Source organism: Ovis aries, chromosome 7, assembly GCF_016772045.2.
Source record: "Ovis aries strain OAR_USU_Benz2616 breed Rambouillet chromosome 7, ARS-UI_Ramb_v3.0, whole genome shotgun sequence".
Taxonomy (NCBI): Eukaryota; Metazoa; Chordata; class Mammalia; order Artiodactyla; family Bovidae; genus Ovis; species Ovis aries.
Genome location: NC_056060.1, coordinates 29,157,908 through 29,170,116, shown reverse-complemented (window position 1 = coordinate 29,170,116; position 12,209 = coordinate 29,157,908). Strand labels below are relative to the sequence as shown.

At 36.9% G+C, this 12,209-nt stretch overlaps 1 protein-coding gene and 1 pseudogene across 1 annotated transcript in view; both read left to right on the top strand.

Annotated features, from left to right (window-relative positions):
* Nucleotides 1–12,209, top strand: part of DPH6 (diphthamine biosynthesis 6) — a 192,586-nt gene that overhangs the window by 44,702 nt on the left and 135,675 nt on the right. The window lies entirely within an intron of this gene.
* Nucleotides 11,131–12,061, top strand: LOC105615667 (ELMO domain-containing protein 3-like; annotated as a pseudogene).

Sequence of the window (12,209 nt, the reverse complement as noted above, 5' to 3'; positions counted from 1 at the left end):
GCAGTGCTGTCAGGCTCCTTCAGGATTTAAGAAAATTGCCCCAACTATTGAAGAGCTGAAAATAATCTTTTAGGTTGCAAAGAGCAGTTGTTATAATACTGCCTAGCACTTTGCTTTCTTTTTACTCTAACCATGGTGGTGATTTGAGTCAATGCTGAAGAAACTCAGATTTTATTTGGTTTCAGCAAACTGCTATTGCCTTGTAAGAATTACATATAAAACAGCATGGTTAAAAATAGGAAGAAAATAGAGAACTCACTCTTAACTCTGCATAAACCTAAACCATAAATCTGTTTCTTGTAATAGTAAAAATTTTGTGGCCCTACTTCTTGCACCAATTTGCGAATTTGATATAATATGCACAAATAGTATGTGTTAATCACAGAACTGTGAAATTATGTTACTCTGCAAGCTCTTCATAAAAATGAAACAAACATACAAACAAAATCTTAAAGCTGTACCATACAGAAAAGTTCTCATGAAGCATTTTGGATTTTTGAAATGTAGGGATGGAGATATTCCTTATGGTTTTAGCCTTTTGTCCTATCTGTTTTAAAATATTTCCATTTAAATGCAGATTTTGATTTTCCATCTGAGACTAGGTAGAAGCTATTCTATTATACTACTAAGAGAATAATCCACTTTAACACAACATTTCTCCCTAAAGGGATAGTCTTTTCTAGTCATAAGGTATTATTTTTTCTCAGAATGATATTAACATTCATGATGCAGTGATTTTATCTTGATTTGAAAGATGTTTTGTTCTGGCAGTAAAAGGGATTAGAAGAATGTCCTTTGTATCCTGTTGCTAAAAACACAGCTTCACCTTCCTCAAGACTAGGTATTAGTAATTTTCGAAGTATTTTGGGGTGGATATATGATTTATATTTTTATAACAAAATCTTAAAGTCTGGTAGAATGGAAATTACCAGATTCATTTAATTGAATTTTTAAACATTAGGTTGTACAAATATTTATATATTTTATAGATCACGTAGCATGTCTAAAAATTTCTAAATATGTTATAACATTTTTATTTTTATTTTTTGCTTTCATTTTCTTTATGCTCTGTGAAGAAGCCTTTGGAGTACATAAGAAAAGTTTTAGGGCAACTAGTTGTAGCATTCAGTGCAATAGATGTGTTGATTTTGCCTCACCTAAATTTATTAAAACTTTAAGATAAAGAGGGATTACATTAATTAATGGAATGTTTCAGACAGAAGAAGAAAGGCTCTGAAGGCCTCTCTGCTATTTGTTGGGCAAAGTCTTGGCGTGCAGTATGTAGCTATCCAAGGCTTAAAGCACATTGGGACCCTGTGTGGGATGCCAGCGCCATGCCCCTAGGCGCGCTGTCATTCAGCCGCAGATTAATTAACCAGAGTCTGCAGAGCCTCATGCTTTTAGTCAGCCCATTCTTGAGGCAGAAAATGCAATGTTTTTAAAACCTTGAACATTCCAAAAAGTTTTTATTTTCTTAACAAAATCAGTGTATAGTGACAGTTTTTCTGGGAATACTTTTGCTTATACATATATAAATATATATGTGTATATATGAACATATATGTAATTTTTGTCTCTTTGCACCAATGAGTGATTTGAATGAATTATTTTTTTTAATCTATCCAAAGTATGACATTTATGGCCCCCAATGAGAAGATTTTTCTAGTGTCACTGTACACTTTTAAAACTTACTGATTAATGATTTATTAAGTCACATTGGGTAATGAGCTCTTCATTATGATTAAGACTTAAGAGGTTTCAATAGAGTCAACCTAAAAAAATACATTTATGTATCTGACTGATCACAAACAATATACATTCACATTTTCATTAAGATCATTTTTTTTATCTTCAGCAAGGACATTTCCATTCATACATGCATAGGAAGTATTTTGAAATGAATGAAGTTTTTTACACTATAGATTTTGTTTAAACAACACAGTTTTTAAAAAACTAATATCTGTATATTCAACTTTAGAAATGAGCACATTAAAATTGAAATGAGCTTCTTTTCCCTTTTCAGTTTAGCTTATTTTATAATTATATTAAGCATTTTCAATAGCTTATGGATAAAATATTAATAACATTATTTTCTAAATATAGAGCAAGGTCTATATTGATAAGATGTTATTTTATTTGTATTGAAGTTAGGAAAGGAAAAAGTCATGTTTTCAGTTTTATTTTTTAGCAGCATACAACTCTCTCTCCAGCCCTGCAACCTTTCTTCCCTGACATTGTCAATTTTTTAGCGTTCTCACTGGAATTTATTTTGTTGTAGTAAATAAAAGACAAGTAATTATTAAACAGATTTTGCTGTTAATTCAGCGTATGATTACCCTTTGCCATAGGTGCTTTTAAGGGCTTTTATCCAAAATAAAATTCATTAAAAATGCAATTAAAAAAATCTATTGTTAATGACTGCATGAGTGACTGGCTCATAATTGGCTCATTACAATAAAAAAGCAACTGTTTAAAAATCTTGACAATGAGATAGAGTACAGAGTGAACACTCCATTGTAAGGCCCTATGTCAAGGTGAAGCAGAGAAGCATGCAAATCTGAGAGTCCCGCCGAACTTTCTCTTTTACACCAGTACAGTGAGTTCAGGTCATGACCTAGCATGGGCTGTCAAAGTAGGAGCCCCTCTTATTTACAGTGTCCCACAATGAAGAGTATAAACTTAGGTAATACATTCCACTTAAATGCTAGCACTCAGACTCCTCTTTGTTTCCCTTCCCCAGAAATCTTTTCAGTTGACTTAGATTACCAAGTTGTAATCAGGAAATCTTTAGTTCTGTTGGGGCTAAACTAACAAAGACAATATTGTCATACAAGCCATCATTATTACCTGCCCTTTTGTTAATTCAGGAAAGCTTGCAAATAGCTCTTTTTTTAAGCTCCAAAATTTTTGTTTAAGCATTCCTAGAGATTTGTTTTTGTTCTTGTATTTTGGTGATTTAATATTTGCATTTGGTTTTTAAAAATTAATTAATTTTAATTCATTTGAGTTTTAGTCCATAAATTGCAAGTAAGATAAACATACAGACTTGGTGATGCAGGAAGGAAAGTAAACTGTACATGATAAGGTTTTTACTTAACAAATCAGTTTTGTTTCTCTTTTTGTGTCTTGGGCTTTGATATACTATGCTTTTAACAATGAAGTTGCAATGTCAAACATCAGCTGTTCTTTGTAGAGTATAAAATTTTAAAATACTGACAAGTATAAATAAGAACGATCATTAAATCTCTGTGTAGAGTTCCCTCTATAAGGCAACAATCTTGAGTTCCAACAGTAGTTTAAAGGGCTTCTTTAATGAGCCCTGTATTTCCAAAATGCTCTTCCTGTTGGAGGCTAGAAAAACAGTAAAAGTTTTAAAGACTGCCTACTCCTGCTTTTGTTTAGTCTACAACAGCAATATTAATGTTGCTTTTGTGTTCTGGTGAGTGACTTAGGTGTAATTTTTCATTGTATGTATTAAAAGTTGAATTATTTTGAACTCTGAACTCTAGACCAGCCTATGTGTGAACATTAGTGTATAAGGAAGTCACTTCAGGATCAGAATCACTCAAGACCACTCATATTATTAAATGCCATCAGAGACTGTTGATATTAGAATGTACTATAAATTAGGAAAAAACTCTCAGTGAGATACTCAATAGTTTTTAAAGAAATAAGACACATTAAGTCGACTTCATTGTAGCATAAGTAACTAAACTGCTCTGAATATTTCATTATTGTTCTGTTTGTACTACTTTCCATTTCTCTCATCACCTTATTTTGTAACCTTTGCATTTTTTTTCCTCTCAGTAGAATTAAAAGGAACTGCCTGCAGAGGAAACTGCTATTTAAAACATAGTGGAAATCACATTGCTTTCTGGCTGAATTTTTCTTTAAAGATCTACTTGCAACAGTTTACTCATATAAGCAAAAACTGTGCCATGAGTTTCCTCCACTTAAGTGAAGCAGCTTCAATCCACCTCACAACTTGTAAGCATTTGGCATGTAAACTGATGCCTCTGTGATTTATAAATGTAATTTAGTAAACCATTTAATAAATGCCATGGTGTATCATACAAGTGCCAAAATATTTTATGTTATACACGCAGGAGTTAGAGCAGCAAGAAAAACTATTGAGACTAAAACTTCAGTGTTTGTTTGGTTCATGTGGGTAGCTTATTTATAATATGATGGTCATTTATGATCAAGTTTTGTGGCTTTTAGATAGGCCTAACATTTCCGACTTCTTTTGCCTTTATGTATTTTTTATCTCTTAAAGATTGCTTGTGTAAATGGTAGAGTTCTTTGTTCACTGGCACTTCAAGAAAGAGTCTATACTTATATCACTATTTGAACAAAGATATTCTCTGCATATTGTTAGGTTTTTAGGCATTTTATAGGTAAATAGTGATTATGATGTCTCCTATGATGTGTTCATTTATATTCCTATATCCAGAGCACATTGATTTTGAATAATAAAAAAGAGCTACATGTATTCATTTATCAAATATGTTCTGAGTGACTGCTCTGTTCTGGGTACTGGTTACAAATATCAAAAAGAGAAAGTTCCAGTTCTCTAAGAGCTCATAGTCTTTACTACTGATGACAGTACAGTGTTATATTTTGATGACAGAGGTTTAAAAAAAACCCAACAAATATTTTGGTAATATAGAAGTAAGAGAGAGAGATTAGCTTTACCTGGGGAAAGTGAAGGAGAGGCAGTTCAGAAAATACAGTAATGATTCATTGAGGGAGAATGAAGAAATTACTTCCCAAATGGTTCATTGAACATAGAGAAGGTTCTCGATATGCAACAGAAGATGTGACCAAGCATGGTAAACACATCTCAGAGTGTGATGGTTAGAGGATATATATAAGTAATTGCAGAAGCAGAAGTGAGAAGGTAATTTTGGAGCAGGTTATGAAGAGTCTCCTGTGTCTTGCTAAAGAGTTTGAAGACCCTATTCTGTAGGTTATGGAGAGTCATTGAAGGTTTGTAAGGTGAAAAGCATATTGGATAGATTTTTATTTTGTAGCAGTGTAGACAAAGCATAGGGGGAAAAGAGATGGAGGCTAGGTCTTTTGATTATATTGAAATCAAAGTATCTCAACATAAAAGGTAATGAAACTAGGGAAAAATTAAAACTGGATAGATTGATGCTAGTGATAATTAGTGTGTAACTAATAAAGTCACGTGAGTAAATATGCTTACCCAAGGGATGAAGTGTTGCATAATTGGAAAGAACCTGGGCTCTGGTACCTGGTTTCCCAGCTATCACTAGCTAGATGACTTTAGGCAGGTCACTTTACCTCTTTGTGCCTCAATTTACTTTCCCATAAAATGGAGATAAATACTGCCTAGCTTATAGAGTTGTGGTGAGGATTGAATGAGTTAATGTAGTGTTAAGTATTATTATTAATATTATCCTATTATATAGGATTGAGAGTTGTTTCCCTACACGCCCCATGAAATGTTTTGATAAGAAAGAAAAAAAAATGGCTTATCAGTAGAAGGAATGAGTTTTGTGAGATGAGAGAGATTGGGATATGTCTATAAGTTAAGAAGAAGAAGTCTATTGAGATGTTATTGAAGGCCAAGCAACTGAAAGAGATACAGGAAGATATAGGAGGGTGATGGTGTGAAGAGCACATGTTTGTAGGTTAGCTCTGGACAGAAGGATATAGATATATTTAGAAAGGAGAAATGGAATGATAATTGACTACCTGTTGTTTGTTATTTTTCTCTGTTGTCTTGGAGGTAAGACCATTTACCTCTAGTGGGTGGAGATGATGGAAGTTATTAAGGGATTTGAGGAGAATTTTAAATATTTATAATGCTCCTTTTGGAGAATGGAAAAGGGGACTGAGGATTCCCAAGCCACCCAGAGCCATGTGTGGTTAGAAATCAGAAATTTGATAAGGGGACAGTTTTTAAAATTCAACTTCACTTAAATTGAGAAGAATTAGGGATATTTAGTAGGTAAGATCACGTTTTAGGAAGCAAATATCTTATTTACTTAAATCTAAGTAATGCTGCTGCTAAGTCACATCAGTCGTGTCCAATTCTGTGTGACCCCATAGATGGCAGCCCACCAGGCTCCTCTGTCCCTGGGATTCTCCAGGCAAGAATACTGGAGTGAGTTGCCATTTCCTTCTCCAGTGCATGAAAGTGAAAAGTGAAAGTGAAGTCTCTCAGTCATGTCCAACTCTTTACAACCCCATGGACTATAGCCTACCAGGCTCCTCTGTCCATGAGATTTCCCAGGTAAGAGTACTGGAGTGGGTTGCCGTTGCCTTCTCCAAAGTCTAAGTAATAAATAAGTTTAATTATGGAATATATAAATAAAGCATTCCAGAAACCATGGCAGATAGCAATTGCTAAGTAAAAAGTGAGAATGATCTTTCATACTTCAGAGGGAAGAATGCAGTATTAGTATGAATTTAAATGAATGCAGTTGCTCGAAGATTATATCCTCCTGGCAACAAACAACAGATGATGCAGTCATTTTACGATGGTCACTTAGCTATGTCACTTAGCTATGATGAAAAAATCACATATCAGAAAACAATTCATAGATTCAAACAAATAGTCCTCCCACTCTAGTATTAATGATCCTAAATAGAAATGGATGCCTGGAAGGCCTTAGTAAATGAATTAAAAACAAAATGAGTTATCAACATAAATTAAATAAATGTCTGCATAACAACATAGTGTTGCAGTTTTTCTGTTTTATGTATAAGTTTCTTCAAGAGTTATTCCAAATAACTTTTATTTTTTCAAATATTCCTCTTTAAATGCTATCCTATATTTAATTTATAAAGCAATTTTCCTATTTTTAATAATAGAGCATAATCTTTAAAATATTGTCACTGTTTATATTAATTTATATTACAAAGGATGAGTAAATATCCCAATGTCAACTACTTATTGTTCTTTAACTGTTGAGAAATTGACAACTTATAGTTTGGGTTCACCAATAAAAAGCAAACTGAATGGGCAATTATTTGTTGATAGAACAGTGGTTGGAAATAGTAATGTAGAGACTAGTGGTATTTTGGTAGCTATTTAATGCTTAATTTTTCTTTTTCTTTTTTAACTTTGAAATGACGAAAATTTTCAAACATAAATAAAATTAGAGAGAATAATATTATGAATACCCATATAGCTATCTCCCAAACTCAATAATTTTCCACTCATGGACTGTTTCATTTAAATATACAGATTCATATGATGTCTTGGTGCCAATATATCGATAATTAGCTGTATCTTAATTATAAATATAAAAAACTGTAAAGTAACATTTTAAATTGTTCAGTTTCATAAGAAGAGTTTGAAGAAATAAGCTTTTTCTCTAAATGAGCATTTTAAAGCCATTGTTTTTATCATTTTCCAGTTAGGAAAATTAAGGCATAACTTCAAGTTATCAAATGAGAGATTGAAGTAAAGAATATTCGCTGCCTAGGTGTAAGGATTGAACTGACCTTGAAAATGTTACATGCTAAACTTAAATTGGATGAGTTAAGGTCTGGGTTAAGAATGTCTTTGACCCATTGAATAGTCCTTTTTACCTTGATTAAGAAATCACAGAGAACTATTTTAAAATATAGCCACCCCTGAAAGTATATGAACAGAATTAAAACCAGCATGGCTTCCTACTTTTTCTCCATAAGATAAATGTAAAAACTTGAGTTTCAGAAGTTTCTTAATGAAGGAAGAAAAGTATGAACAGAGTTTTACTTTAGGGTTAATTTTTCAGTAATGTATTTATTCTATGTATTAAAAAAACAACGGAACAAACAACTAGACTGACTTTTCCAGTACTCAAATCAACTCTATGGTTCCTAAAAATTTTTCTTTGTGTATAACAGAGACTGAGCCTTTGTCTTTCACCAGGAAGCTGAAAAAAAGTTGTAATGTACAACCAACTTTTCTGTTTTTTATCTTTTATGTGAAACATGATGAAAATTTCTAGGAAGAATATCACTTGCTAGAAATTAACCCATGTTAGCAGTTTAGAGAACTAATTGAGTTTTTGACTAAGCTAAATACTCATGCTAATAGGAAGGCTGCTCTGGCATTAATGAGACTCACTTTGTTCAAAACAAGATAAGAGGGCATGGTTTTCAACAGAAAGTGATGTAATTTGTGAGGTCTCAGCAGGTGACTAAGCTTCTAATATTTTTCCATATTTTAAGTAATTATTATGGTGGTTGTTAATTGTGTATGTATGGTCACTTGCTCAGTCATGTCCAACTCTTTGCCATTCCATGGACTGTAGCCTGCCAGGCTCCTCTGCCCATGGAATTTTCCAGGCAAGTATACTGGAGTGGGGTGTCATTTCCTACTCCAACAGATCTTCCCGACCCAGGGATTGAACTCACATCTCTTACATCTCCTGCTTTGACAAGTGTATTCTTTACCACCAGCACCACCTGGGAAGCCCCTTGTTGTTGACTATCATTATGGAATTAGGGTAAATCTTTTGGAAAGAGAATGGGCAATGAGACAGGGGAAAATAATGGAAGAAATAAGTAGACAGTCTTTGAATGAAGAAATGCATATAATACATAATCAAACTAAGCTTGTTTTAGTTAATATTAAAAATTATCATGAAAAGAAAGTACATGTTAAAATATGGTGGCTTACAGTTTATTCCTAATACAAACAAAATGCTGGACAATTTGAGTAGGCATGGTGCCTTGTCTATATTTGGGTACCCCGGTTATTTGTTAAGTGAATAGCAAATGCCAGTAAGCAAAGCAGTGGGAGTTTAGCCTTCATGTGAACAAGTATGTAGCGGAATAACCAAGACTGCTTACAGAATGGTAGGTTGAATTATTATTTAAATCATGACAAGGACCCCTAGATCAATATATACTTGTTCATAAAAATAACCCTTGCACTATCATTCTCCGTGATCACTGGATTGCATTGCCAGCAAATGCAGTTCTGAGAAAGGGTAGTGAATATCAAATTAAATTGACTTGGATCATATTGAGCTCTTTGTTAGTATGCTGAAAACATTTACAAAATGGAGAGCATAGCCATCAGTGATCTGTTCATTGACTGTAACAATATGATTTGACTCATGAAGAGTATAAGATTCAGGACTGAGAATAGGAAGTTTCTGATCAAAGGAGAGCCCATCACTGTCTTCCTAGTTTGAGATCCATCAGCATCTTATGGAGCAGTTAAGATATTGATTATGTTGTGGCGTATGCTGATGTATACGATACATTCATTATCCTGGAAAATAGAGACTTAAAGCATAGGACTGAAATGTTCCTCATATTCATGATAGAGGTGAACCTAGAAAAATATGACAATTTTAAAACTAGCTTCACCTCTTATCAGCTTAAGAAACCGCATTATAGTCTGTGACCTTGTTGACATTCAGAAGACCGAATGGTTGCTTTAGCAAGCTGGTTGTTATGGGTATGTTATTGTAGGAATCTTATTCCTGCTTATATTGACACTGCTGCAGCTCTTGGCAAGGTATTTCCTGAGTTAAATGGGAAGCTCCCCAGCATGACACCTCCTCCCAGGCACACCTGCCAAATACCCAGTGGCCAGAAAGTAATGGAGCAAGAATCTGCTAGACCCACAAACTTGTGATTTCCATTGCTCCTGTGACTAGTCATTTTCTTTGATACTTGTGTGCATGCCTGCTAAGTCACTTCAGTCATGTCTGACTCTGTGTGACCCCAGGGACTGTAGCCTGCTGGGCTCCTCTGAGCATGGCATTCTCCAGGCAAGAGTACTAGAGTGGGTTGCCATGTGCTCCTCCAGGGGCTCTTCCCCACCCAGGGATCAAACCCACATCTCTTACATCTCCTGCATTGGCAGGCAGGTTCTTACCACTAGTGCCACCTGGGAAGTGTCACCTTTAATACCTAAGTTCAGTTTTTGATAAAATGATTTTGGCTATGACAGCCAGGCTGTTGACATTAAGACCCTGGGGTCTCTATCCTTATAGCAGATTCTTCTCTCTTAACTCTTTCCTTTCCTCCTTTCCTCCTAAAACACACAGTAGAAAAATTACTATTTCATATCTACACCTTTTCCCATATTTCCATGAGCATAGAATAGGGGACAGATATTCCTATATTCTGTGTCATTCATAAAATTTGCACTAGGTCCAAATTTGGTAGTTGGAACAGAGGAGATAGGCATATCAGCATAAAATGTATTTGTAACCAAAAAGGAAAGTTAAGTCTCATAATCATCAGAAAAATAACTTGGGTAGGGAAAGAAAGGGAAGGGAGAGAGGAAATGAAGGATGGGGTGAGAAGGAGGAAGGGAAGAAAGGAGAGAGCATCCTGCCTTTCTATTTAATGCAAGTTCTATAAGTTCTGCCCTTAGACTATTTCTTTAGATTCTGGTCATAGTATCTTTAGAGAAAATTTGCCAAGAGCAAAGGGAATTGGAAAGGAGTATGAGAATAACAAGCTCATTATTTAGGGTTTTAGAACTGGCAAGAGACAAATTTAGGAAAACAGAAAAGTATAGCGCTTTCTCAGGGAAGAGCAAACTACTAGAACTTGCTACTCTAATTAAGAGGTACAATAGCGCTCCTGCGTGGAGGAGGCCCGGCGGGGCTGCGAGACCCCAACAGCAAAGAACTGGGAACTCCGGGACTCAGCCCCGATCCCCGGGCGGGGTCAGAGGAGGAGGAATGTGGGGCGGAAATGGTCGCCCTGGGGCGAGACAAGGCTGAGAGCTGTAGGACCGAGATAGACTCCCGATCCTGGCAGACGGGAGACCTGGGTCGTGGTCTGCACTCTGCCGCGGACTCGCTGGATGACCGGTGATCGTGAATGCCCCTCTTGGAGTCCTGGCGGGGCTCCAGCCATAACTGATCACTAGCAGGCATGTAAAGCTGGTCATGATTCAACACTGCTGAACTCAATTCAAACCCAGTAATAAAACAGCCTCACTGAGCTTGTGGTCACCATACCTGCCAATCATCTTCCCAAGGGCTGGGACTTCAGAGTGAGTCCTCAAGGACTTCTTTCAGGACTCACAGAAACCTCCACCCTGGTGAGGGCACACAGGGACTGTTTTCTTGTTCTAAGTCTGAACGACTGCCAAGAAGGAGGGCAATGGTAGAACAGTCAAATCCCAGGCTCTCCCCATAGCTTCTAATCTCAGACCTGTTAAACTCCTTTCTGAGCCCAAGGACAAAAATCACTTGAACAAATGAGTTTGAGTCATGAATGAAAACTCTCACTCTTTCCATGAGAAAGAATTAAGAGATGGACAGGTTGAAAGTGTGTCTGCTGGGTCCTCTCCACCATGTGACAAGGACAGCAGTGCTCTTCTGGCTTTCAGAGGAATTGCTATCTCAGAGTTGAAGAAACACAACGTCCTCCAGGCCCTGACAGCAGAGGCGAATGGCTGGGAGCCCGGTGTTGTGAGTACAGAAGTCCTCCAAGCCCAAGAAGAATGGGAAGCTGTGGACAGCATCCACCCAGAGACAGGGAGCCAGGCCAGTATGGACCAGCCTGGGTGGCTCATCTCCTTCAGTGAGGCCCTACAGCATTTCCAGACAGTGGACCTCTTCTCCTTTAAGAAAAGAATCCAGCCCACCATCCAAAGGACTGGGCTCGCTGCCCTCCGGCACTACCTCTTCAGGCCTCCAAAGCTCCACCAAGGCCTCTGTGAAGAAAAGGACTTGGTCTTGACCATCGCTCAATGTGACCTGGTTAGCCAAGACCCCATGCATGGCTGAGTCCTGCAGACCATCTATAAGAAGCTGACTGGTTCCAAGTTTGACTGTACCCTCCACGGAGACCACTGGGAAGGTCTGGGCTTTCGGGGAACAAATCCAGCCACAGACCTCAGAGGAGCAGGCTTCCTTGCCTTCCTGCATCTCCTGTACCTGGTAATGGACTCAAAGACTTTGCTAATGGCCCGGGAGATTCTCCGCCTGTCTCGTCATCATATCCAGCCCTGAAACCAAACACTTCTCCATGGAGCTTTTGTTCTTTCGTTGGAGAATGGGATCTGAAAACCAAGGTCTGAATGCTGGTGTTCCCACTGCCATTATGATCTCCCTGCTTCTAGGCCCTCTCAGCGGCCAGAGCTTAGGAGATATGTATGCGCCACTGATTCCCTCGACTCTAATAGAAATGGTCGCCTGGCGTAAGTGGACCCGCCCAGCCGCCAGTGCACTTCACAGAGAACAGGAAGTGGGGTGTAATGCCACTTG